Below are 27,860 nucleotides of genomic sequence, written 5' to 3' on the forward strand. Positions count from 1 at the left end.
GAAATTGCCTTTCCTCCCATTTCTTAATTAGAATTAGAATCATCTTAGAACGAATAGAATCTCTTATTAGGAACAAAAAGAACTGCTGGCTCTCCAGTTCAAGTGGCATGTCTGCATAACTTACAGCCTTAAGAGATTATGGTCCCTGCTACTCTTGGCTGACTGCCTCTAACTCTCTTGTATTAATGAGTTGTTCTAAATTTAGTCTGCTGTGACAAACTAATATTAATACAGTATTTTATGGCCCAGAGCATTGTTAATACATAGGAATGAAAGCCAGAGTTGAAGGAAGAGGGAGGGGGAGTGAGATTACTTTGTGTGATTGTCAAGATATAGATAATCCACGTATGTAGATATTAAGACTTAAATATAATACACTGCTTATGGATTTATATTATGTGAAACATTTTCTATTATTTTAAATCCTCATGGCATTAGTTTCCTATTTTCAGGGGTTTATAACTTGGCCATACAAATTCACTCTGGGCTGAAACTTGGAATGCAGGGTCTTAACCTGGAGACACGTTATTTATTTATTTATTTATTTATTTATCTAACTAAATTAAAAGTGAGTTTGGACATTTTTAACCCCACCATGTAGCAAAGGAGGAATGACAAGTTTGGAATAAAATTTGATACCCAGAGCTCAAGCCTGTCTCAAAACAGGGAAAAATTCCAGCAAAGAAAACTATAAATGACGACAGGGCAGGAAGGGATTTCTAGGAAAGGAAAATTCAAAGTTACAAATAGAGCTAATAGCATGATGAAGAGTTTTTCTCTTTAAGAACCTTTTAAAATGTACGCTGTGTGTAGTAGGTGATGTAGAGGTACTGGCCACTCATAGATAGACATTGCAGAAGGGTGTGTGTGTGTGCGCGCGCGAGCGCGTGTGCTTGCACACGCGTGTATGGTTAGTACTACTCATGTTTATCCCCTGTAACCGAGGAATGGAAACATTCAGTGTGGGATTGACCCTGTTTCCTGGAGAGAGACAATGTTTTCTTTTTAATGAATCCACAACTTGAGAGGAAAAGTGACTGTCACAGTTATTATCATAGGCGGCTCTAGGCTGCCAGCGGCATCAGTCAGAAGCACGTAAGCGAGGAAGCAGTGGGGTGGGAGCCCATGGCAAAGACAGATTGTAAAAACTCATTTCTTAAGTCCTGCGGGATGGGGAAGCAGCAGAAATGGAATAATGTTTTTGTACTGACCGGAAGCCGGAAAGCTTGCTGCAAAGCCAGCTCTGGGGGCTCCTCCTGAGGCGGGTGCGGTGTCCACTAGGCAGGTGTTTCTAAAGAGTCATTTCATATCTTTGTAAGGAATACCCAGGTGGGAACTTGTCCCAGTCCCAAGATATTACATTTTCCTTTTTCCGGAAACACATCCACTGACTACCCGGGAGAGTCCCCTTCTTTTTCTCCTTCGGTGTCTTCAGCTCTGCGCCAATGGCAGCTTTGCTCTCTCCTGAAGTTCCCGGTGACAGGCCAATGCAGATTCAACTAAGAGATAACATTCCTGCTTTCTAGCACATCTCAGCAGGATACCCGGAATTTTAGTAAGATTTTTTTTTTTCATAAGAGAGACTTAAACGTCACAGCAGAGATCCAAATCAAACCCTGTTGCCCCGATCCAGCTAGGCAGCTGGAGCAGCTAAGAGGCTTGTGCCGAGTGACCGGTAGACCTGTGGCAGAGAACGGACCCAGGAGGCCATGCTCAGGATGTGTGGGTGTTCAGTAGACCCGCTGGTGAGCTACGGTAACACTTCCGCAGAGACAGAGAACTTGCAGTGGCGACGAGAGCAAAATGAAGATTCGTCCGCATATTTCAGAATTCCTGTCTAAAACCCTGGTTAGAACTAATACTAAAGCCAGAAGTATCAATTTTGAGGTTTTTGGTTTAAGTTGTTTTTTTTTTTTTTTATAAAATTCTTTACCACAGAGGACTCTCTTTGCTAATGGGCTAAGATAACTTACAAAGCGATAAGCAGATACAAATGAGCTGTGTCTTTTTGCTGAGGTGAGCAGTGCCCTCCAGGACTCGTACATGACTCAACCAGAGGGCTTCTGCTTACACATGCTGGATTCAAAGCATTGAAAATGTGACGCTCACATTGTTCAGATTCGACTTTGGTTTTACATGACTGAGATCAGTATAGTTTTGAGCCAAAAGACAGGGTTTGTTTTTTGTTTTTTTTGTTTTTTTGTTTTTTGTTTTTTTTTGTTTTTTTGTTTTTTTTTTTTGATATCCTGTGGATTTCACACAAGTTGAAAATCAGGTCAAGAAAGAAACCTTGGACTTTTCATTATTGTTACAAGTTTGAATCAGGACTCCCTGAAGCAGAGATTTGATAGAGTCCTAAATTGGGCTTGATTTTTAAAGAAAATCTGGTATGGTTTTGCTATGGCATCTTCAGTAAGGGTGAAGTTGTTTGAGTAGATAAAATGAGAAAAGTCTGTCCCTGAGAGATTTGGGACACGTGGTTACTCTGTTCATGTTTTATTTTTGGGTGGGGTGAGGTGTCTCCTCTACAGTATGGAGTCATCTGTTGGAACGGAGGACACATACCATAGGTCTCTCATCATTTAGGTAAAATTAGTTAAATTTGAGCCTACTTTTTAAAATTCACACAGTTCAAAATTCAAAACAGCAAAGAACAGAGAGTTGTCCTCTCCACCCAGCTCCCGATGCTGGGTTCGGCTTTCTGGGGTCTGTGGTAAGCAGGATTTTCCCTTCTCTGATATACAGTATGAGAAAAGATCTATTTTCCATAGGAGGAAAGATTACTTTTCTTTTATTATCTTTCCTTCTCCCATGGATGTTAGTGATGTTCTCTCACCTTTTGTGTTTTACTTATTTAATTAAATATATTATTATTAGAGGGGCATGCTTAGGACACCGTGCACTTGTGGTCAGCCATCAGTGGGAGTCAGGTCTCACTTCCATCTTGTGCTGCACGCACATCCAGGCTCGATGGCCAAGTAGTGTCTGAGTGACTCTCCTGCCTCTACCTCCCATCTTGCCTGAATCGTCCTGGAGTAACAGGTCCACCCTGCTTTTTTATGTTGGTTCCTGGGATAGAACTGAGGTCCTTACACTGTCTTGGCTAATGTCACTGAGCTGTGTCTCAGGCCCTCACTGCTTTTCATTTATAATAATAGAACTTAAAGGATTCACCATCAAATCATTAGTCCTCCCTGTTTTTTTTTTTTTTTTTGCAGTGGTATTATTTATGTTGTGGGTTGTAATTAATTTACCCATCAACTTGTGGTGATTTAAAGTTTCTAATATTTTGCTATTTAAAACCCTGTACCAAGGATAACAGCGAGATGCTGGGTCTGGAGGCACGAGCCAACAGTCTCAGGATTCTGGAGGCTAAAGTCATGTGACCACAAGTTCAGTGTCAACCTGGGCAACAGTGAGACCTTAAACAAATGAATGCCATGAACTGCCTTGTACCTGTGAGGCATCACACACGTGCCCAAAAAGTCCGAAGGATAAAATCCTAGGAATGTAGCTGTTGGTCAACAGAAGTGAACTTTTGGACATTTGATGGATTGTGTCCTATTAGCTTCCACAGGGACATACTAATGCATGCATGTTCCCTCCAGTACTGGGTCCCGAGTCCCCAAGAGCCTGCTCGTCATGAATTGGCATTTTCAAGCTGCAAGACCTTAGTCATCCAAGGGTTAAAAAGGAAAACACTTCACAGTGGGTTTTTTTTTTTTTTACTGTTCTAAATTGTTTATTGAATATGAATTTTACAGATATCACGTGTACTAGCAGTAACAGTGGAGCTGGAGAGTATTGCACCTTCTCGAGACTGCACGGCGAGAACCACCAATAATGTGGTGGAACTTGTGGCCCTTTCCAAGGCCACGGCTCTTTCGGCCAGCAGATATCAACCCATGCATCTCTCTGTGCTTGTGGACTGGTTTAGTGATCCGCTGGGTGTCAGGATTTCTGCTGATAGCTTTAGGGAGTGGATCAATGAGGGTAACCTCAAAAACTTTGTGTGTGGAATCTTCACCAGCCCAGTAGGAATTCAGGACTCTCAAAGCCCCATAATGGTGCCCAGCTCTCTCCTCAGCAACAGACTGAAGGCTTTGGGGCAAATTTCAGCTGGTTAACACCATGATGGTCAGGCATGCCGTAAGTTGCACCCTTAGGAACCAGGCGTTTGCGACCACAACGGCAGACAGGAATCCTGTAAATGACATAGCCTTGCTTAGTCTTGTACCCCAGTCTTCGCGCTTTATCAGGCCAGGTGGGGCCGAGAACCCTGTTCAGCACAGAGAACTGGCGATATCGCCAGCAGTGGACCCTCAGAAGAAAGCGCATCACGTCGGACTGCTTCTTCCTCCATAGCTCCTGGATGTATTTGTATGCACCCATCTTGGCTCACCTGATGACTGCCGCCAGAGGAAAGCCAGAGTGGTTTTAAATTACATTTCTACCATAGCTCAGTGAAGCATTTGGAAATATGCTTAACAACTAACTATCTGGCTTTCATTTTCTGCAAAGTTTGTTTTATATCTTCAATTACCTGTACTGAGTAAGTCAACCTTCCGGGCTTGTGAATCTGGTTCTTGAAACTGGGGATTCTGGTCCAATTTCTTAAGTGTTGGGACAAGAGTGCTATGAAAATGTGTTGGCTGACACCACTGTGAAGAAAACAGTGATATTTGACTCACCCCTCTTGTGAAAAAATTGTAAAAGTTCTGAAGGTTAACACAGAGACCAGGAAAGAAATTTGAAGTTGAGCTAAAGGTTCAGGCATCCTCGAGTTGAGCCTGTGACCGGGGAACATTTGCTCAGAGTGCGATGCTCTCACACTGCAGGTCCAGGGCTGGGGTGACCTGCCTGTCCCCTGATAAGGGGTGGCAGACAGTGTCTTGTGCTGAGCAGCACAAGAGATTGTAGAGCAAGGACTGCCGGGTGTGCTCAGGCCCCTGCTTTATTTTAACCACATGCTTCATCCTCCATAGCTGATGTTCTGTTTGTTTGTTTTTTAAGATTTATTTTATTTTAATTTTTAAAAGATTTATCTTATGTATATGAGTACACTGCTGCTGTTTCCAGACACACCAGAAGAGGGCATCCGATCCCATTACAGATGGATGTGAGCCACCATGTGGTTGCTGGGAACTGAACTCAGGACCTCTGGAACAGCAGTCAGTGCTTTTAAGAGCTAAGCCATCTCTCCAGTCCCCTCCACCCAGCAGTTTTTATTTTGTTAGTTGAAAATGAATTGAGAAGAAGTCTAAGGGATGTGATTTAAAAGAGAAGTCCCCAAAGAGTAAGGGGCACCCCATGCACAGGAGCCAGAACTAGTGGTTAGTCTTTGCTGTCTTTGCATGGAGTCTCCTAGGATAACTTCAGAATCAGCTGAGGTCCCTGTTAGGCCTCTATTTGTTTCTTTCCCTCTCCTGAGAAATAATTACAATTTTAGTCTCTCTTATACACATATATTTATATATTTCTTTCTCTAGGAAACCTTTAAATGACACATGATATTCTTTTGGTTACTTTAAAAATGTTAAGTAGCTCAATGGCACATCATTTTGTACCTTTTAAAAAAAGGTTTTTATTTTATGTGTATTGGTGTTTTGTCTGCATATGTCTGTGTACCATTTGCATGCCTGGTGTCTGCAGAGTCCAGGGAGGGTGTCAGACTCTGGAATTGGAATCTGGAATTCACATGGGCTGTGAGCCACCATCTGGGTGCTGAGAACAGAACCCAGATCCTCTGGAGAGCATTGAGGGCAGCATCTTTAACTGGGCAGCATCTCTCCAGCCCTAGCTTGCATTTTTTATCCATGTTTATCTTTTAAATCCACATTGCCATGTGCATATGTGTATACATGTATATCCACAGATCATTCATTTAATCTCCATGTGCACACACATATACTCATATATCCATAGGCATTCATTTAATTGACATGTGCATATACATATACACATATATCCACGGGTATTCATTTTATTGACATGTACACACACACACACGTGTGTGTGTGTGTGTGTGTGTGTATATATATATATATATATATATATATATATATATATACATGTATATCCACAAGTCACTCATTGAGTTGTCATGTGCATATACATATACACTTATATCCACAGGTCATCCATTTAATTGCCATGTACATATATGTATACATTTATATCCAGGTTATTCATTTAAACTTTTTTTTTTGAGTCAGGGTCTCTAGCCTAGGCTTGTCTAGCACTCTTGTGTACCTGAAAGTGGCCTTAAACTTCTGATTAAACTTAAACTCTTGCCTCCACCCCTGGAGTACTGGGTTAGACAGGTACCCTCATGCCAGCCCCTCACCCACCGATGCTGTGCTATGGATGGAATCCAGGCTCCTGCACAGCAGACGAGCACCTTACTGACTGAGCTCCGCCCAAGACTGCTTTATTCTTTCTGCGTGTAGTATTGCATAGCTCAGTGAACATTCTCTCTCCTGGTGGGTGTCTTAGATGCTCCCAATGAAGCATGGTTTCCAGCTTGCATTCAAAAAGATGAGCTTACAGGATTGATGATTAAGCTCACTGACACTTAGTGCAAATCCACACACCAGGGTGGTGGGAGGTGCTCAGCATTTCTTACACCCACACAGAACTCAGGCTTCCTAGTTCTTCATGTAAGAATCTTGTGCCAATTCCATGAACGTTCCTGTCCAACAAATAACATTTAAATGTGAAATTGAACTTATACATAGTTTGAGTTGGAAATACCATACAATTTCCTTAGTATCTGTCTTATTCAGGGTTTCTATTCCTGCACAAACACCATGACTAAGAAGCAAGTTGGGGAGGAAAGGGTTTATTCAGCTTACAATTCCATACTGCTGTTTATCACCAAGGAAGTCAGGACTGGAACTCAAGCAGGTCAGGAAGCAGGAGCTGATGCAGAGGCCATGGAGGGATGTCCTTTACTGGCTTACTCAGCCTGCTCTCTTATAGAACCAAGACTACCAGCCCAGAGATGGCACCACCCACAAGGGGCCTTTCCCCCTTGATCACTAATTGAGAAAATGCCTTACAGTTGGATCTCATGGAGGCATTTCCTCAACTGAAGCTCCTTTCTCTGTGATAACTCCACCTGTGTCAAGTTGACACAAAACTAGCCAGTACAATATCTATATTGGGGCTCTGTTTTAAGATTAATTTTTTTCATTCAAGTTAATTTTAGGATAATTATCAAGAACACCTGTCCAGCACCCCTCCCACCACACACACTGTGATCTCAGTGATTAAGTCTAGAGCCCTGCATGTGGCAGGCAGGTGTCACTCAGCCACATCCCAAGTCTCCCAGCTACATTCATAGACAACAAACATATCTTCCAACTTTCCTCATGCATGTTTGTTTAGAGAAAACATTCAAGAAAATGAATAGGTTTCTCAGAGTGAGTTTTCCAAACTTATCTATGGTTTTTTTCTTTTTTTGTACAAGTATGTCTTTGATGTAGTGCTGACATTTTTATTTATAGCTAAGAGATAACTACACTTTTCTTTGAAAACCTCTATTTCTATTTTGTTTTTAGTGATTAAAAACTAGAAAGGATAAGATGGAATCTCTCCCAGGCACATTTTTCTCTCTGTACCATGTTGCTGACTAGAGCGCGGGAAGCCCAGGGTTCACCACAGTCCACGGTGAGCACAACACTCTCAAGTGGAGGGAGGTTTTATATGCTATGCTATTCGTGGACTTGTGGAAGTCTTGGGATTAAAGGGCCTGACTCTAGAGATTTAGGATGGTGGTGGCTATACCAGCTCACAGGAGGACCACAGATTACAAATAACGTGAATTTAGCTTTCTTATATTTCTCAAAAAAGAGGGACATGGTGGTTTATAGCTATGTTTAAGATTAAGACAGGGGTCAAATGTTTCTGTTAAGCGAATAGACTAAAATAGTAAAATTTCACTCTCTATGTGTAGGCAGAGCTGATTTAGTGTGAAATAGCTATGGCTACATACGAACTGAAAACTGCTTGAAACTGGCACAGGAATGGCTTTGGCAGCATCTCTTCTTCAGAAGGAAAGTGGCCTGTCCGACCAGCACTACCTGTGAAGGACTTTGAATGGCTACTGAGACTCATGGAAGCTCAGCCCTGACTGTATCCCAGGAGCCAAGCCTTCTTACCCTCCCAGAGCTGGAACAGGGGAGTTCCCATCTTAACATGTATTACACCTTAGAGTTGTTTAATGACATGCCTGCCTTCCTCACTTGGAAATTCCTCATGAGGGATATATGCGTGTTAACAGATCTAGGTCCATATTCTTACCGTTGCATCCTGTGAGAACTGCACAGTATGGAGTTATTGTAAGATGGGCTGAGAGTTGGTCAAAAGGCAGGAAATGGATGGACGGCCGATGGATGGATGGACAGACAGGTGGATGGATGGATGAGTGGGAAGGTGGGTGGATTTTGGGTAGATGTGTGGGATTGATGGATGGGTGAATAGACAGATTTTGGGTGGGTGGTGGATGGGTGGTTGGATGGATAGGTGGGTGGATTTTGGGTGGGTGGGTAAATTTCGGGTGGGTGGATGAATATTGTGGTTAGGGAGCTTGTACTTGGAGAAGATATTCCCCTGTCAGGGTTTACAAAGTTGAGCATGCAATTTAAAACACGCTAAGTACCTGTTACTGCTAATTCACTAAGATTCTGTGAAGCACTTTAGGAGCAGAAATCTTCCTTTTCTCCCTGCTGAGTTGACAGCAGCTGGTTGGGTTTTTCTATTTGAGAGAACAGTGACACTCAGTATTAAGGAAATTATCAGTCTTCACATTTACAGCAACACCACCACTTTTTCATGATTAAAAAAAATGAGGCTGAGTAAGAAAAGAGAATTATGAGGAAGAGGAGGGAGAGGAGGAGGGGGAAGAGGAAGAGGAGTGTGGAGGAGAAGAACAACCATCCATCAAGGGCATCTCTCCCTTTTCATTCACAAGTCTTTCTGATTCTGGGCTATTCAGAAGATTTAACGGTCACAAATACACTGCAAACATGACTGTGGATTCTCTTAGGCCTCGTGGATTTATTTTATGAGAAAACTTAAACTTAGAAACATGTACAGCTACCCCTGTTTGCAAGCACACAAAAATATTTCCACCACTGACGGTTACATGTGACATTAGCCTATGCAGGATCAGCTTCTATATTTATACACTTAAAAAAAAAAAAACCCTTATAAAATGTTTAAAAAAAAAAAAGCTTTTCTTTGTTAGTCAAGTTGTTTGGGATAGTATTCAAATAGTGTCTAATAAGAATTGAGAGCAAGGAGACATTTAATTTTTGGTGTGTGTGTGTTTTGTGTGGGGTGTTTGTGTGTCAGTGTATGTATGATGCACACACATGTGCACATAGACAGAAGCCAGAAGAGGACCCCGGGTGTCTTTCTCTGTCATTCTCTGTCTTGCCCCTTGAGGCAGAGTTTCCCCGTGGAGTTTTGATTTTCTCGGCTAGCCCCAGCCACCTTCCCGTTTCTTCCTGGCTTTCCCTCGGATCTGAACTTACTAGTTAACACACTTTAAACTCTTCAAACTTTATTTCAGTTTGTGTTATTAGGTCCTCAAATGCAAGAGTCAGAATTTATGCCGGGATACCATTACCTCTTCAAACGCAACGGTAGGGAGCATGTGCAGACATTATCAGCAAGGTAGAAAAGGCAAGAATCCTTTAACCCAGAGTAAATGCTTTTTCTAGTTGAAGGGTCTGCCTTCTTGAATCCTGAAGACTTTTCAATCCCAGTATCTACTGGAGACTCTTGGAGAGTTTTCTCACTAGGGGGCAGCATTTGACCAACTGTCCAAATAGAAGGTTGCTGGCGAGAGGGCCATAGGCATGTAGATCGCTTTAATAACTCAGTTAGTGGTCTTACAAGGATTTCTAATTCGATTTGTTGGACTGGGACCCAATTTGGTTCGGTAAGCCTTTAGGAAGGAGTTTTAGGGATTTATTCCACTAATAAATATGAATTGTTTTTAGATAGGTATTACGGCAGGTTTGTGAGAGCCACGCTTACCGTAGCACTTTTATGACCTAGCCTTTTAAATGCACATACATTATCGTGTTAAATAATTTATTATTGTAACTGAATAAAACAAGAGCAGAGTTACTGCGTCAGTACACCTCTTTGTGTTCTCAACCTCTGCAATGGCGCCTAGTTCATGGTTAGCGCTGTCTGTATTATTTTGAGAGGGGTTTTTGTTTTTGGCGTGGCCTGTGGACGCACTGCAGAGGGCCACGGGGGCCTCAGGGGCCACAGGCGGAGTGCTGCCTGCTGGGAGATGCTTTTTCTTTGAGCTGGTCCTTGACATACGATGTTTTCTGTTTTCTAGAGAGCATGCCCGGAAGCTGGCCCGTTGAATGAGTTTAGGGCCCTGTTAAATAGTGTGGTCCTTAATCTGGGGGCAAAGAGGCAAGTCACTGCTCAGCTTTCACCGCCTGTCAGTGTTGGGACAAAACTTCTCTCATTTCCAACAGAATTGAATGTGTGGTGGAGATGTATGGGGTGTCTGTGTTTCCCTGTGGTTGTAACAAACGCCTAGGCTGATCAGTTGTGAAGAGAAACAGTTTACCTGCTCACACTTCTGGAGGTCTAGACCATGGCCAGGTGGACATGTTATTGTTGGGCTCTGGCTCAGGTATGGGCAGCATACCAGAGTAAGGAGTGGGGCAGGTCATTTAATTCATGATCAGGGAGAGAGAGAGAGAGAGAGAGAGAGAGAGAGAGAGAGAGAGAGAGAGAGAAACATACAGACAGACAGACAGACAGACATAAGATGTTGCTACCATTTCAAGGTTGTCTTCCTGGTGAGGGGAAGACCTCACACTAGAGAAGGAAGTTCTTGAAGTTTATATCACTTCCCACCAGCACCAAGTTAGAGGTGGAACCATCAACATATAAACATTTTCAGGGACAATAATGATAACACCTGAGCTATAGAGGTTATATAGAGGTTACCTGATTATCAGCTGCACCCCACCACTTGCTTCTTGAGGCACTGCTATGGAGGCCAGGGCTGGAGAGGATGGTGTCACCCTAAAGGGCCATTTAAATAGTGTTTCCCTGTTGACCTATGGATTATTGCTCAAGTGACCTCAGCAGAAATTGACAGTTATAAACCTGCATAGATAGCACATATTCCCATGTGGGTAAATTTCCCATATGTAATGTAAGTAGATTGCCACCGATTTCTCTTGTTAAGTATTGAAATAAATTTATTTTGGTGGCAGGATATTTTCTAGATGGTAATTTAGAATTTTAATAACTTATGGTATTGAAAGGGATACTTTTCTATACCAATTTATGTTTTATTTTTATTCATTCATCTATTCATATATCATATATCTATCAATCTATCTCTCAGTTCTATCTCTCAATCAATCATCTATCTATCTCAGTCTATCTATCTATCTATCTATCTATCTATCTATCTATCTATCTATCGATCTATCTATCTACCTATGTTATCTATCTGTCTGTCTGTCTATCTATCTCTCTATTTATCTATCGATCTATCTATCCATCTATCCATCCATTTATTGTGTGGCATATGTATGTGTTTTTGTGAATGTGTGCATGAGGGTACATGTTCATGGAGGCCAGACATGGTATCAGGTGCTTTATTTTTCAATTGCTCTGCATCCTACCTTTTTGAAGCCGAGCCTCTCATCCATTATGGAGCTCATTCATTCAGCTAGGCTGGTTAGCCCTGAGCTCCAGGGACTCGCTCATCTCCAGCGCTCATCTGGAGCGCACTGCTGCCTCTGGCTTTTTAGAGGATGCTCGGGATCTGAACTCAGGTCCGCACACCTGCATGCCAGATGCTTATACACCTGAATTATTTCCCAGGTCCCCCAGTTTATGTTTATCTGAATTATCAAGGACTAATCTAAATGGCACTCCTCTGAGATGTTAGGCTGGGTTTCCAACGACTATATGAACAGAACTCAATTTCCTGAAAACTGAGATTGTTGGGTAAGGTACTTTATGAAGAAATGGTTTTCACAGAAAAGCTAGAGACAGTCTGAAGGTAGAAATTCTGTGAATGGGCTGTGCAAGCAGACACACCCATCTTTTCTTCTTCAGAGCTACTGGCTTTGGTTCAAGTAAGCAGAGACCCCCTGATGTGTTTGCTGGAGGACACCAAGTTTGAGGGTTTCTGGCTACTTCTTTTGCATCTCACCTGTGTGAAAGGCTCTCCTGAGCATCACACTTAAAACTTGCACGGTGTGGCCTGATGCTATTGTCCAACTCCGCTTTACTGACTTCAGCACACATACGTAGATTTTTTTTTTTTTCAGAATTACAGCTAAATCCTCTAAGTCATAAAGAACATTGGCTCTCTTTGAAGACGTTCAAATTGTGCTGATTTAACCAGTTAGCATTGTCAACCACCAGCATCTGCTCAGGTGGACTTGGTGCTAATGGAGCCTTTGCGGATAGCTGAGACTGGAGGATCAGGTCAGCCTCTTGCACACTGTTCTCTTTAGGCACCATGTCTGTGAACACAGGAAGTTGACCTTGGACAGCAGAAAAGGTTCCGGGTCACACTAATCCTTGCTTATTCATGGAAGAAATCTCTACCAAGGGTTTGTGCCATGGCAGATCAGTGGATGCTGAGGGAACAGGACATGGTCCCTGCTTTCACAAAGCTCCGAGTCAAGCATAGGCAGGAGGGTCTTTCTGACACAGAGGTCTGCATCTGTGGTGCGATGGAGCAGGTTTGGGGATCATAAGCAACCATATTTGCTCTGGGCAAAGGGAGTTTATGGGATTATGAAAGCAGAAGAGTTTGGTAGGGGTTGGTATCGAGAAGAGTTTTGTTTGTCTTTCCCTTCCTAGAGCTGTTCTTGCGTCACCATGTGGAGTAGTGATTTGGAATTCCAATGTCACTCTGGGGAGAGTGGCATGGGACCATGGAGTTAGTGTCAGAGATCTAAGAGAAAGGCTGAAAAGGAAGGATTTGCAGTTCTGCTTGGAAGGGTGAGGTCTATCTGGGAGGACTGCCTAGCAGGGTGGAGTCTGTTTGGGAGGACTGCCTAGCAGGGTGGAGTCTGTCTGGGAGGACTGCCTAGCAGGGTGGAGTCTGTCTGGGAGGACTGCCTGGAAGGGTGGAGTCTGTCTGGGAGGACTGCCTAGCAGGGTGGAGTCTGTTTGGGAGGACTGCCTAGCAGGGTGGAGTCTGTCTGGGAGGACTGCCTAGCAGGGTGGAGTCTGTCTGGGAGGACTGCCTAGCAGGGTGGAGTCTGTCTGGGAGGACTGCCTGGAAGGGTGGAGTCTGTCTGGGAGGACTGCCTGGAAAGGTGGAGTCTGTCTGGGTTCTAACCCCAACTATTATTTTAATAGATATGTCACCTTGAGAAATGTGTCTTACCTCTTCATACCCTTTGCCTTTATCTGTATAACAGTCATAAGAATAACCTCTTCCTTCATAGGGTTTTATGAAGACCAAATGAATTTTTGTTCATAAAATTATTAAAAGTGACTTGATTTACACATGAACAAATAAAGATACATATTTCAATATTCCCTGTGGGCCTAACAATTCCATGATGTTTTTTAAAAACAATGTTTATATTTTTGTTTTAAAAACAATGCTTGTATTTATTTATTTGTGTGTGTGTGTGTGTGATGTGTGGGATTCACACATAGAGGTTGGAGGACAACTTGTGGTTGTTGGCTCTCTTCTTCCCACTTAAGTTTCAGGGCCAAACTTAGGTCATAGGCTTGACCATAAGGACTTTAAACCAGCTGAGCCACCTTGCTGGCTGAAAATCTTACCCGTCTTGAAAGAAAACAAGCAAGCAAGCAAACAAACAAACATTTGTTTAGTTTGTGTGCATGATTGTGTGAGGGTCCGAGGTAAACTTGGGGGAGCGAGTTTTCTCCTTCCACTGTGTGGGGTCAGGGATTGAACTCACATCCTTTCCCCCCACTGAGCCGCTTTGCCATCCCTTCATACTGTAAACGCGGTTTGTCCTTTAGCCTAGCTTGGCGAATAGCTGTCGTTACCTTGTGCTCATGTCTCAACTACTGAAAATGTGAAAGAACTGATAAATGCCCTATAGCTAAAGCCCAAGTTGTCATAATCCCTCTGGGGAAAGGAATCGCCAGGGAGTGTGACTGGCCCACGTGACTGCTCCATGACTGGTCCACGTGACTGTCCCACGTGACTTCTCTGTGCTTCAGAAGGCAGCACAGGGTGTGGCCAGGCTGCTGGGAGAGCTGGTCAGGCCTATGGGGGAGGAAGTGCAAGGGTGGTGAGTACGATTCTTGATCCCGATGGTTCTGCGTGAATTCTCATCCCAGGATCTGGATTCTCAGAGGAAATATCTCTCAGGGTGGGCGACAAAGTCCCAGAAGGCACAGTTCAAGGGTAGTCTCCTTCAGAAGTTCCATGGGAAACAAAACACTCCTGGCTGTTGAGTGAGGCAGAAGCTCTGTTTTTTGCTTTCCTGGGTCTGTTCTCAGTTGGCGTTGCAGGCCTGTAGACTACGGAAAAGAAATACCGTAGCACCTGGAGCTCAGCTATCAGCAGCTAGTGCTTGCTGAATGCCAGTGTGGGGCAGAGGGCCACACCGCTCACTCTAGTCCTCACTGCAGTTCTAAGAGGTGCTAGGGCCCTCTCCTTTGATGGACACACAGACCAAGGTGCTCGGGTTCCAGTAACTGCCCTTAGTCAAATATCACAGGGTACACTGGCTTTGGGTTGTCTGAGGGCGAGCCTTGTAATCTTCAGGGTGCACGAAGTAGGGGAGCATCTAAGCTTGTCTAAGTTGGCATTTCCTCATCCATAAAAGAGCCCACAGGACATTAATCCTCAGAGATAAGACACAAAGTGGAAATTCATTTGCACATTGCCTTCTGCAGTGCCCGGCGAGCAGCAGGTATCAAAAACAGAGGCAGTCTGCTGTCTGTCTGTCTGTCTGTCTGCACATGCTCACGAGTAGGATACTGTCTTTGTGTTTGCTCAGATGACTGGCTCATGGGGGCCTGCTTCTATCTCATTATTTTATCAACAAACGCTCAATGAGTTCTTGTGGGGTACTAAGACATGTGGTCAGAGCGGATGTGTTGAGCTGGTAGCATGCAGGAGATGTATGGAGGGTGCTTGACCTGGGTGAGCTGCAAACACGTCTCAAAAATTACTAACCGTGGCCGATGTTTACATAGTATTTCCTTTTTATCAGACATGACATGTTTGCCAGTTGGATAGGTGGGTAAACTGAGGTACAGAGATGCACTCAATTTACAGAAAGCCAGGCTTGGGATTTCAAAAGGCACTGCCTGGGCAGCTGTGGTTGCCAGCTGGCCATCGAACTGCTCTGAGAGAATCAAAATGGAGGACTGCCATTCCACGATGAGGAAGAAACTTGTGTCTAAGGACTTGCAGTTGGTCAGTGACAAATTTAGGACCCAGACCTGGTGTGAACTGTCTTTATGTGTCTTCTTTCCGTTTGCTGTCCTTGTCTCCCATGTACTGATGATGAGGGGGAGCACCCCCAGTAGCCATGGTGACCATCACAGTATTGCCAGCATCTAAGGGACCATGCTTGTCCTGGTGTATGTGGGTGTGCGTGTGTGTATGAGTGTGCATGTGTACGTGCATGGGCATGTGTATGTGTGTGTGTATGCAGGTGTGTACATGTGTGTATGCATGTATGTGTGTGTCTGTGCCTGTGCGTGTCCCTGTGTGTATACAACAAAGAGGGAAGATAAAAGACAAAGCTTGAGAAATTATCCTATTAGTCTTCCCCAACAGTGTAGGCACTTCAGGCATAGGTAAGGGGGGTGTTTTCAGATGTAAGGTGATTTCAACCCCAAGTCACCCCAGTTCCATTTATGCTGACTTTCTTACACTTGCTCCAAATCTCTGCTCCTTGCTTCTGCTTTTCTTCCAGCTTGATTTAAGAGTCAGGTTTCCAGATTAAGCCAATTAAACATAAGGCATAAGCCAATTGATGTTCAGTTATGTAACATTTTTTTTTATTAGTATAAGACTGCCCAACACATCTTCATGTATGTGTGTGCTCTGGAAGGGCATGAATCCCAGCTATGGGACTGGGCAACCTCAGTAGTGACTTATAAATTTCATAATCTCTACATGTTCTTCAGCGTGGATGGAACTCTCTCCTGTCTGGTGCTTGGTCATGTGGAAAAAGTCCTCACAGTCAGGCCTCGCCTCCTCTAAATTCCTAAGTCCACCTCTGATAACCAATGAGAAAAGGAGAATTCACAGTGGAAACTGGTCTTAATATTTTTTTTTTTTTTTTTTTGCCAATGGTCGTTAGCAGATGCACCACCTTGCCCGTGCTAGGCTTCAGAGGTCTTCCTGAAAGCAAGGCATAGTTGTGCTTACTGGGCCTACTGTCTATGGTTGCTGTCCATGGTCCCCTTCCTTCATGACGTGCCACCTTTGATGTGGGCACACAGCCAGCTGAGCAGGTGGCTGGGAATCTTGACATGCCAGGAAGCCATTAGATTCATCAGTGTGAGCAGCATGGGGTAAGCTCCTCTCTGCAAATGCGAAAGCAGCATCCCCCTCGCCCACAAAGGGCAAGAAAAGCAAAAGCCCTTTTGGTTCAGGGGGGCTGACCTTTCAGGCCCAGATACGCTTTCTGCTGAGCTGCAAGTTTGGAGCTCTGTGGGGCAGAGTGGCCTCAGGAGACACGGGGATGGACGGGAAGGGACCGCAGAAATAGACAGAAAGTTTCATTTCTGCTTGACTGGAGGCACAGAGGGCCAAGACTGCTGTGGGTGATGATAGCGAGTGGATCCAGCAGGAACCTGCTTTCCATTTCTGGTGAGAAATCCCCTGAAGAGAAGCGGCAAGTCTGCGAGCGGATGGTCTGTGCTCTAGTCTGTTACCCTGGGGATCACCGTGCTCCCCTAAGCCTAAAGTGCTCAGAAATGACTGGTACAACAGACGCTGGAAGAGAAGCACGTTCCTTTCAGCCAGTGCAGAGGGTTGAAGAGGTGGAGGAAGAACGGGAGTGTCTTAGACGTCTGAGAAGGTGTCCACTCTATTTTCTTGCAGCCTTAATTTTTTTTTTTCCACATAAACGCCCATGATTGCTTAGTAGAATGTCTGTCTGCTGAGCATGTGTGAGGCCTGGTTCCATCCCCAGCACTGGGCATGGTCTTAACACTCAGGAAGTAGAAGCAGGAGGGTCAAAGGTTCAAGGTCAGCTCTGACTACATAGTAAGTTCCAGGCAGCCTGTACAACATGAGACCCTTGTCTCACATAAAAACAAAACAGCTTAATTGCTAGAAAACCCCCATACGTGTAGAAGTGTCTCTTCCAACTCATGTGTTTGAAGGTACCTCCTGTCAATAATTTGTTACAGATCTGTGCAGAATTCTTTCCTGAACAGCAGGTGCCCACTTTGAAATTATAGTTTTTCTTTGATCAAACAAGTCACTCTTGCTCCTCGTCATTGCTGTATATGTAGGTATATATGAGTCAATACAAATATTTATATTTAATGATAACTAACCTGCCAGGCTTGAATCTTTTATTTCTCAACTCCATGAAATTGCTGATCTAGTTCCAATGGTCACATGACCAGTTTCCTGCCATTCAGTATAAAGTGGTCACATGACCAGTTTGCTGCCATTCAGTATAAAGTGGTCACATGACCAGTTTCCTGCTAGCTGAACAGACAGTGAAGCAGGGGCTGAGGTTGAGATTCCCCCCTGAAGCTGGTAAGATAGGATGCCTGGAGAGAAGAGCTTCCTCTGCTTAAAGACAAGCCTCAGAGGATGTGTAGATAGTCAAGATGTCAACTCAGAAAAGACTCTTTGGTCTCTTCTTCTTTTTTTTTAAATTCTTTAAAAAATTTTTTATTAGATATTTCTTCATTTACATTTCAAATGCTATCCCAAAAGTCCCCTAATATCCCCCCCCCCGCCTTGCTCCCCTACCCACCCACTCCCACTTCTTGGCCCTGGTGTTCCCCTGTACTGGGGCATATAAAGTTTGCAAGACCAAGGGGCCTCTCTTCCCAATGATGGCCAACTAGGCCATCTTCTGGTACCTATGCAGCTAGAGACACAAGCTCTGGGGGTACTGGTTAGTTCATATTGTTGTTCTACCTATAGGGTTGCAGACCCCTTCAGCTCCTTGGGTGATTTCTCTAGCTCCTCCATTGGGGGCCCTGTGTTCCATCCTATAGATGATTGTGAGCATCCACTTCTGTATTTGCCAGGCACTGGCATAGCCTCACAGGAGACAGCTATATCAGGGTCCTTTCAGCAAAATCTTGTAATGGCAAAACTAATGCACAATCTTCCATGGGCACATATTTCATATGTGAAAGCTAATTTGGAAACATGTTAAGATAGCTCTACTTAGATACTTGGATTTACCCTAAAACAAAAACAAAATCTAACGCCTCAAATAGCTGTGTGACCCCTAGCTTTAGTAATCCCATGTAGAGCATCCTGGCGTATTATAGTCTCTGATCCAGTGTAGAGCGTCCTGGTGTGTTACAGTCGCCGGCAGAAACTGGATGGGGGAAGCAAGCCTACTTGCCGCTTGAGATTATTTTTTTCTGAACCACCTATGAGTTGGGCAGTGCTGTTAGTTTAAGAGTTGTGGGTTTAGATAGTTCCCCAACCATTTTCAAACGAAGCCAATCATCAAGAGCAACATCCATGAAATCTTTCTTTTCTGTTTACCAGGCAGAGAGTATTGACTCTGGCTACAACGTGAAACCTTCATTTTTCCCTCATTAAGTAGTCCACATTTTAACTTTCCACCTGTATAAGAGTCATGAGAAAGAATACTATGCCTAGTGGCAGAGAATTGGGACCTATGCTGCTGAGACAGTATCAGGAGAACCAAGCATCAGAAGCATCGGGTAAATAAGAGCTTTGTTCTCAGAGATTGCCACATCTGGCGTTGATTAGATTCTGGTCATAAGGATTACAGAGTATGGAGAGGTGATCCTGGGCTAGCCTGGGATCCTGGGCTAGCCTGGGGTGGGTGAGCAGCCATGCTAGGGGAAGCCAAGCCTCACTGACTCTGATTCTCCCATTGCTGGTTGAAAATACCGAGCTCAGCCAAAGCCACCAGCCTCCCGCTGCATCTGGTGCAGCCTCACTTGTTCAGGACTTAGCGGTACCTGTGAAGGCAGGTACCAGATCCGTTCTAGAAGTCACCTGGAGCACAGGCTGGGGAAGGGAATGATGGTGTTCCTTTTAAGGAAGCAGATTCAGCATCAGTGTCTCTGCCGTGTGTTTATAAAGTGGGAAGGCAGACCCTGGTGTTGAGTGCTCAGCTTGGTCTGAGCAGGTGTTTGTTTGTTGGGCACACAGTTGGTTCTCTGTACATGCAGGGGAGATCAATGGCAGAAACCAAGGCAGATTCTTGCTCTTAGGAGGTGAAATGGTGACACAGCTTTGTCATCAGTACCGCGTAGGGAGGGAAACACGGGCCATTCAGGGGCAGCTAGACCCTTTCATATCTAGGGTGAGAAAGCATGTGAGTCTCTATTAAAACTCACATTCTCATACAGAATAAAAAATGCCAGTAAGGGATACACCACACTCACTTAGCAGACAGTGTGCCTGATTCCACCAGGGTTCTATTTGCAGGGTCACATAGGGCCTGGTGTTAGAGGGCCTCCAGTTCTTAAGCACCCAAGGTGGCTTGTCCTCTCATGCTAATGGCGAGAAAGTGAACTGTGCAGAGCCAAGACCTTTCTGTTTTCAGTATTGAAGTTTGCTTTCTCAGACTAGTTAGTGTAGTATTTACACTATGGGTTTAATTAATTAATTAATTAAATGTAATAGTTACACTATTACTATCTTTCCACTGCTTTCACCGGGATGACGTTCTTCCTTGAATGTACCTCTAAGTAAGTCATGTCTTGCATATCAGCAATGGGGTGACGCAGACGCCTCCCTGCTCACCAGAGGTAAGCTGATAGAATCCATCAGTACATCCCCGTCAGCTTTTCTTTTGTTCTTTCAGATCAAAACGGCCCTTTCCTAAGCCTTGGCCCTTCAGGAGGTAAATGTGAAATGGATTTTTGAAGGAAATTGTTTTTGTAGCTTATTCTTGGCTTGCTCCTATCCGTGAACTTCCCTTGCAAAAGCAGAGTCCGAACACTTGTAAACTACGAGATGGGGTTCTGGTTTGGGAGAGTGTGGGGAACAAAGTCTTTTATTTCATTATGTTATAAAATTCTCCTTGTGCTGGGGCTGGGGAGACAGCTCAGCAGCTAAGAGCACTGGCTCCTCTTGCTGAAGACCCTGGTTTGAGTCCCAGCATTTACATGGTAGGTCCCAAGTCTGTAACTCCAGCTCTAGGAGATCCAGTGCCCTCTTCTGGCCTCCATGGGCAGCACACACATGTGCTGCACTTAAACACACACAGGCAATACACTCATACATGTAAAATAGGAATTAATTGAAAAATTCTCCATATTTTAAGGCACAATTGTTAGTCAGTATTTATTACCCTCTATTAAAAATATAACTTTGATTTTTTTCCTTCCTCTCCTCTCTCCTTCCCTCCCTCCCTCCCTCCCTCCCTCCCTCCCTCCCTCCCTCCCTCCCTCCCTCCTTCCTTCCTTCCTTCCTTCCTTCCTTTCAAAAGGGTCTCACTCTGCAACCCAGGCTGGCCCAGAGGTTATGCCAATTCTCCTTACTCAGCCTCCAGAGTGCTGTGACAATAGGCATGAAACCCCACACCTAACTTTAAAGAATAACTTTAAAGAAGGCTAGGCTATTTAATTTTCAAAATTTTTAATATTTGTTTGTATTCCAGTAGACCCCTGGCAACACCACTTGTAAACATGAGACCATAGGGTATTAAGGCGATGTGTCAGCACCTTGACTCTTTGAGGTACCATGTACGTAGTAACTGTAACAATGTTTTAGAGGGCTGCTCCCTGGGTTAGTACTCTTTAAGTTTGCATATATATATTATATATTTTGTTGCTATTTGTTATTTATTTTAAGATAGGATTTCACACTGTAGCCTAGGTTGTCCTGAAACCCACTGTGTAGCCCAGGCTGGCCTTTTTGTGGCATCTTCTTGCCTCAGCCTGAGTTTTCAGGTTAAAGTTGTGCTCCACTACCCTTATTAGTATTTGTAAAGATTTATAAGTTTATAAATATTTTCTAGGAAGAAAACAGCGTATGAAAATCTTTCCTAGGGCTGGAGAGATGGTTTAGTGGTTAAGAGCATTGACTGCTCTTCCAGAGGTCCTGAGTTCAATTCCCAGCAACCACATGGTGGCTCACAACCATCTGTAATGGGATCTGATGCCTTCTTCTGGTGTGTGTCTGAAGACAGCTACAGTGTACTTACATGAAATAAATAAATAAATACCTTTTTTAAAAAAAGAAGAAAATCTTTTCTAATATATCCAACTGTTTGATTCCATAATGAGGCAGGCCCGAGTGACCGAACTGCTGGGTCTATGCAGAGAAGAATGGAAAAACTGACCCACATCACTTTGCAATGGTCTTAGCCAGCCCTTGACTACAGCAGAGGTGGAGATAGATGGCCCATTGAGTTCCTGTACCACTCTGGGGCTGTGCTCACTCCATGTGGAAGCCCTACCCTTTGGGCACAGCCAGTCCTGGGACCATGTATTTGGTGTGGAGGCAGGGCCTCCAAGTCATCCCTAGGGTACCCTGGGTTAGTGTCCTGTCCCATCCATGGGGTAGTCTGCCTCTTTCCCAGGCTGTGGCACTCTGGTTCTTCTGTCCCTGAGGTCTCAGGGGAGGGAGTGTTTTCTGTTGCCAGTGTGTTGCTGCTTAAAGATTTCCCAGGATTTAAGAGTAATCTCCAAGGTGTGTTAAACACGCAGCATTAAGAGCAGCAGCGGAGGGAGGCCGTGGATTGAAGTTCCCTCTGAGACACTCTTTTATTAAAGGAGCACGCTTACAGGGAAAACAAAGAGAGGAGACGGTAAAGAAGCCACCGTGGTTAAGAGCTGCCCTGCAGGTTGCTTGCCAAGAGGAGTTAGAGGGGTCTTAGAAATAATGTCAGGCATGAGAGGAGGAAGTCAGGTAGAGGTGCAGTTTTGCAGTACTACACTTAATATGGTCCCCTGGGCCACGTTTCCTCTAGAACTCTTGGGTTGAGTTCTGTATGTGGTATGTCATTTTAGGAAACATGTTAATGTACAGATCAAAACGTCCTGCTATAGCACTCAACATTACCTCAGCAATAGTGTCTAGTGACTGGGCTGAAGAAGCAGAGCTGCGGGGGCAACACATGTGGTTCATGATTGGTCATAGGAAGTAAAAGGAGCCCACATTTGTTCAGATAGTCCTGGAACTGGGGTGAGAAAATGAATAGAGGCAGGAGGCGAGGGCTCTTGACGGACATCTATAGAGGTAATGTGGACTTACCAATAAACTGTGGAGGAGCAGGAGCAGAACCAGAGACCTTGCAAAGGAGATGAGGATGGAATCAATTCCTGTTGACTGAGAGGTTACAACACCGAGAACCCAATTCCAAGTCACAGAATGATCATTTTAATTAAAAGGTTGTATTTATTTAATATACTTACACATTATTAGTAGCAATGTGTGTATGTGTGTGTGTGTGTGTGTGTGTGTGTGTGTGTGTGTATGTATGTATGTATGTGTGTGTGTGTGTGTTTGTATGTGTGTGTATGTGTTTCTGGTTCTGATGTGGGAACCCAGGGACTGAGCCTCGTTCCAGCCCTTTGTTTTTTCCTTCTCCTCTTCCTCCTTCTTTTCCTTCCCCTCTTCCTCTTCCTCCTTCTTTTCCTACCCCTCCTCCTCTTCCTCCTCTTCCTCATTCTCGTCTCCTTTTGTCTGAAAACTCTTATTCCTACTTCACAATGCATCTAGGTTTCACTTTTATGAAACTCTGGACTGCCCACCTTCCTGTCTTCTCCTGTACATATAACTTCTCATATACAACTCTCCCTGAAGACATGTAGACTACATGCCCTCTCCCATGCTTGACTGACTTGCCTCTTCTGTTTGTGGCATGGAAAAGTAGCCAGTTGTTTATGTGTGTGTGTGTGTGTGTGTGTGTGTGTGTGTGTGTGTGTGTGTATGTGCGCGTGCCACACGTAGAGAGAGAGAATGAGAGAGAGAAACAGAGAAAGAGACAGAGAGAGAGAGAGAGACTTGGTCCCTCTCTACTAAATATTCTTGAACAATGTCCTTTTATAGCCCAAGTGGACCCAAGTTGCTCTCTCCTAAACAGTGTGTTTCCTGTATTGTGAGTAGAGCAAAACTCCAACAAGACCCTCCACAGGTCCAGGCCTAGCTTACGCCCACCCACCCTCCACCGCCTCTTCCACAACAGTTCCCAAGTAGGTCTGTCAGACTTTCCAAGATCCCTTTTGTTTTCTTTTTACCTTTGTTACCACCACTATCTGCTCTTCCTTTTTTGCCCTTCATCATACCTATGTATGAATGTTACCTCCATGCCCGCCCTTCATCATACCTATGTATGAATGTTACCTCCATGACTGCCCTTCATCATACTTATGTATGAATGTTACTTCCATGACCGCCCCCCCCCCAATCCCCACATCCTCCTTCGTTCTATTCATCTCTATTTAAAACTTGATTTTTAAGCCATTTTTGTCTCCTTCCTCCTCAGACTAAGGTGGCTGAGCCTCTGGAATCCCTAGCAGAACAGCTGGCACCCAGAAGACAACCCTTTACCAAGAGTTTTTCTTCTTCCTTATTTGGAGACATTTGAGTTCCAAATCCTGAAAAGAAGAGGTTAAAAACACAAGGTTGAAACGGATTAAGTATCTTTCTATTTCATTTCCCCCTAAAGAGTGGAGGAGAAAGAAAGGGAAAGTCTGTATTTAAAGCATGTTTCCATAAATTATTCTGTGTAAAAGACACCTAAGAGCCCACTCAGTCATGAGAACTCAGGCCGCTCAGCATCTTGGTCATTGGTTTTCCATTTATCTTGTTTCAGCCAGGCACAAAATAATGCTAATTGGCCGAGGCTTATCTGAGGATACCTTATTATAGTAGAGAAAAGGGCCTGGGAAGTATTGGGGCCGGCCGAAGCCTTCAACAGGAGATAAAATATTATCTGTTTGTCAGGAGAGGTTTATTCAGTCCTTAGGCTCCTGATAGGAAAATACAGACCATGATTGATCTTCTAAGGTGTCTGAGCATCTTAACTCCATCTCCCACCATCAATATTCAAGCAACATTTTTAGTAAGGAATTACCCAGGACCTTCTGTGTATCAGGGGCTGGGGAAGTCCAACATCTGTAACCCCAGGATCTAGTACAGGTTATTATTCCATGCAATTATTACATGGAAGTTCTGTGTTTTGAAAGAGACACAGAGCAAGATGCTACCTACCTCTGAGCAGGCCCCAGGCAGACACACGAATGGTTCTCTGGAGATGGTATTCTTCTGGAAGGCTTTTATGATGGTGACATAGGATAAAGTCTGCTGCCAAATGAATTTCTTGAGCATAAACTTTGCGAGCCTCCCTTTCGTCAAGGAGCTACCTGGATACAATGTGTCAGCAGATGTAACAATTCTGAAAGTAGCACCCACACACCAAGCTCGCTCTGTTGTATCCCTAGGCAACCCAGTAACAAGGTAGCCACATTTCTCTTTGCTGTGACAGAATACCTGAGCAAAACAGTCTAAGGAAGGGTGGGATTATGCTGGCTAAGAGTTTGAGGGTGTAGCCTGTCATGGTAGGTAAAGCAGGGGAATGAGGCGGCCGCTCACATTGCATCTGTAGTCAGGAAGCAGAGACTGGATGTCAGAGCTAAGCTCGTTTTATTCAGCCTGCCAACCCTGCCTGGGGTATTTTGTTTTCTACATTCAAGGTAAGTCTTCCCTCCTCAGTTAAACCTTTCTAGAAACAACCTCACAGAGAGACTGGAAGATGTGTTTATAGTGATTCTAAATCTAGTCAAGTTGACCATGAAAATGAACCATGAGGGTGCTGAGAGGCAGAGGCACTGCGGCAGTGTCTGAGTTGTGTGCTTGGCTTGCGGCCCACTCTGATCCTATGCAAAAATGTTCTGCTAATTATGTTTATTCTATAGTTACTCTTTTTAGTTCACTAGCTCTGCAAATTTGGGGAGGGGGGGTGTTGATATCCTGGGGAACTTGTGACTGGTCCTGGGGACTTTTGTTGTACTGTTTAACTGTGATCCCTGCAAACTATAACCTCTTGAACAGAAACAACTGGACTAAGGAAGAATCATAGTTTACTAAACAGATCCAGGAACAAGATGGGACTGAGAAGGGGGCTGGACTCGAACGACTGGTTCCTCTGTGCTACGCGCCTTTGCTCTTCTCCTAACTATCCCAAATCAGCAGCAGAGCAGTACCGCATCGAGGCAATTATGGAAAGGTCAAAGGGTTGTGTGTTCTTTTCCATTTCACATTTGCTTACTATATCTTTGTTTATGACTGGCTAACATCACTTCACACAGAGCTATCAATAATCATCTGTCACATCCAAAGAGATTGTGATCCATGGACAAGTGACCTAATCAATTCGCTGGTGAACTGTTCATTCCTGAGGTTTTGAGTGAAGAAGCACTTTGTGAACTGCGGCAGAGCACGTGTTTAGTAGCTTCAGTAATGACCCGGCCCCTTCTGCAAATCTGGTTTAATCTATCAAAGGAATAAGAGCCAGGCTGGACATGACAGGGACACTGGCTGTGATCTTGCAGGCTGGGTGGTGCTGTAAAACTCTAGGGGGAGCCATTCTCACGTATTATGATGTAAGTGGTACCCACCCGGGTTAGGAAAATTAAAATCTTTTCTTTCTCAGTCTGAGGGATCTTGGGCCACCTTTTGAGTCACATCTCCCGTTTCTTCACCTGTCCCCGAGGCCAGTTGGGGGTTCACATGTTCATAGCTGGCTTTTGGCATTATATAGAATTGTATTTGTCAAGATAGGTGAGGTTGGATGGCAGGACCAGCCTCCATAACCAGAAGCACAGCCAATAAAGGTCTTCCTCCAGGTCATCCTCAGATGCAGGGTAATGGTGGCAGCCTCCATTGTCCGGAGGGGGTGAGGTGAGCCATAACATTTCCTCCAGGGTGCCAGCTTACATTTCATGGCTAAAGTGGCTGTGCTTACTTGAAGGGAGGGTTCAGAAACGTAGCTCTGTGCCCACAAAGATGAGATTCAGGTGACCTTTGAAGAGTGACCAGCACAAACGTAATGAAGAAGAGTCAAGGGGTGCGGGTGGGTTTTTGTTTTGTTTTGAGACTCAATGTCATTGTGGCACACAGGCTGGCTTCAAACTTGGCACCCTCCTACCCTGGCTACTCAAAGCCTATGATTGCAGGGTGCCAGCCACAACACCCATTGTGGGAGCCTGGGTTGAGAAAAGTGACACTGAGGTTTGAGTCTGACTTTTGTCTCTTGTCAGATGTTTAATAACTCGGGGAACAGGTTGCCTGCTCTGGGTCTCAATTTTCACAATGATGTTTTCTTGGTGGTGATACCGGGCCAGATATAAGGTAGGAGACCTAGCAAATTCCTTCTGTCCCCCTGCCCTGCTGTCTACCTAAGGTCCCTCTTAGTGCTAATGCTTTGCATCAGTCTGTAAATTAACGGCAGAAACTGCCCTCTGTCTCCTAGCCAGCAAGCAAGAAGGCCCCGAGAACCTTGCCAAAGCTCTGAAATATTCACGAGGAAGGCAAACTGTACTTAGGAAACCATTCAACTGGGCTTTCGGCTCACCGGGCTAAAGGCAGCGACGGAAGCTTCATCTTTAGCATAAGGAAAGAGACTCCCGAAGAGCCACACAGCTCCCCAGTGAAACACAGAACCGCCGCCCCTCTGGAAATGCCCAGAGGATACTCTGCCCGGCTGCAGCGGATGACCCGGCAGATGCAGATGACTTCCGGATACCTTTCATGCTTGGCAGGCATCCCCATTTTTATTTATGATATCAAAGCTCAGTGCTGTGTTCTCTCCTGCTGAAGACATGAAAGAGATTCAGAAGTCATCCAAATGATCTTGTAATTAATGTTACCACGCACGCCCAGAACATTAAAATGTTAACAGTGTTAGAATCGTGTGCTTTGGAATAGCGAGTGAGGGCTTTATTACAGAGACGCGCTCGGCAGATGTCACCACCCTAACCGAGGACATCAAGGTGCCTGCTGCTTGTTCTTATCAGCGGTGCAGAGTGGTTTTTTTTTTTTTTTAATTTATTCATTTTCTTTACTGCTGGAATCTGCTCTCATTATTAGACTATCTTGTCACTCATTTGCATTTCAAGTACTGAGACTGGGGGTGGGGGTAGCAGCCATGCGCCTTAGAAGAACACTTCAAGGGGTTACTCTATCAAACACCAGCGCGGTGCCGCAGTGGATCTGACATCTGGGTTATCTTATTCCCAGATGCTCTGTGGTGTCATTAGCAGGATTAATCTTAGCTTTAATTTCATAATGATTCTTATTCTAATATATGTGAACGAACACAAAGTCTCTTGACTCATTATCACCAATTTACCCCAGATATGCAATCAGGCTCGCTTACATTCACTAACATTTATTTTTGCTAATACATCTAAAATTGTAGATTAAGCAAATACAGTTAGTTCCAGCTGAGTGAATGCCTACCGAGGTAGCACGGTACTATTTATGTTTTAATTACGTCCATTAATGGTGTTGTTTTTAAATATGTACCGACTAAGAATGTGTTCGTGGGGAATTGTGAAGCCTTCCTTCGAGCAGCGTCCAGCTGTAAAATTAGTCACAGCAGCATTGTGTGAGGAGCCATTACCCACTTCGTTTTGGCAAATTATTGGAATTCCCTCTGCTAATTACGTTTTTAACCTTTATAAACAAGACGGAGGTACAGAGC

At 44.3% G+C, this 27,860-nt stretch overlaps 1 pseudogene; it reads right to left on the reverse strand.

The window, feature by feature from the left end:
* Nucleotides 1-3,776: 3,776 nt before the first annotated feature.
* Nucleotides 3,777-4,422, reverse strand: Gm19566 (annotated as a pseudogene).
* Nucleotides 4,423-27,860: the final 23,438 nt, after the last annotated feature.

The sequence above is a fragment of the Mus musculus genome, chromosome 5, assembly GCF_000001635.26.
Source record: "Mus musculus strain C57BL/6J chromosome 5, GRCm38.p6 C57BL/6J".
NCBI lineage: Eukaryota > Metazoa > Chordata > Mammalia > Rodentia > Muridae > Mus > Mus musculus.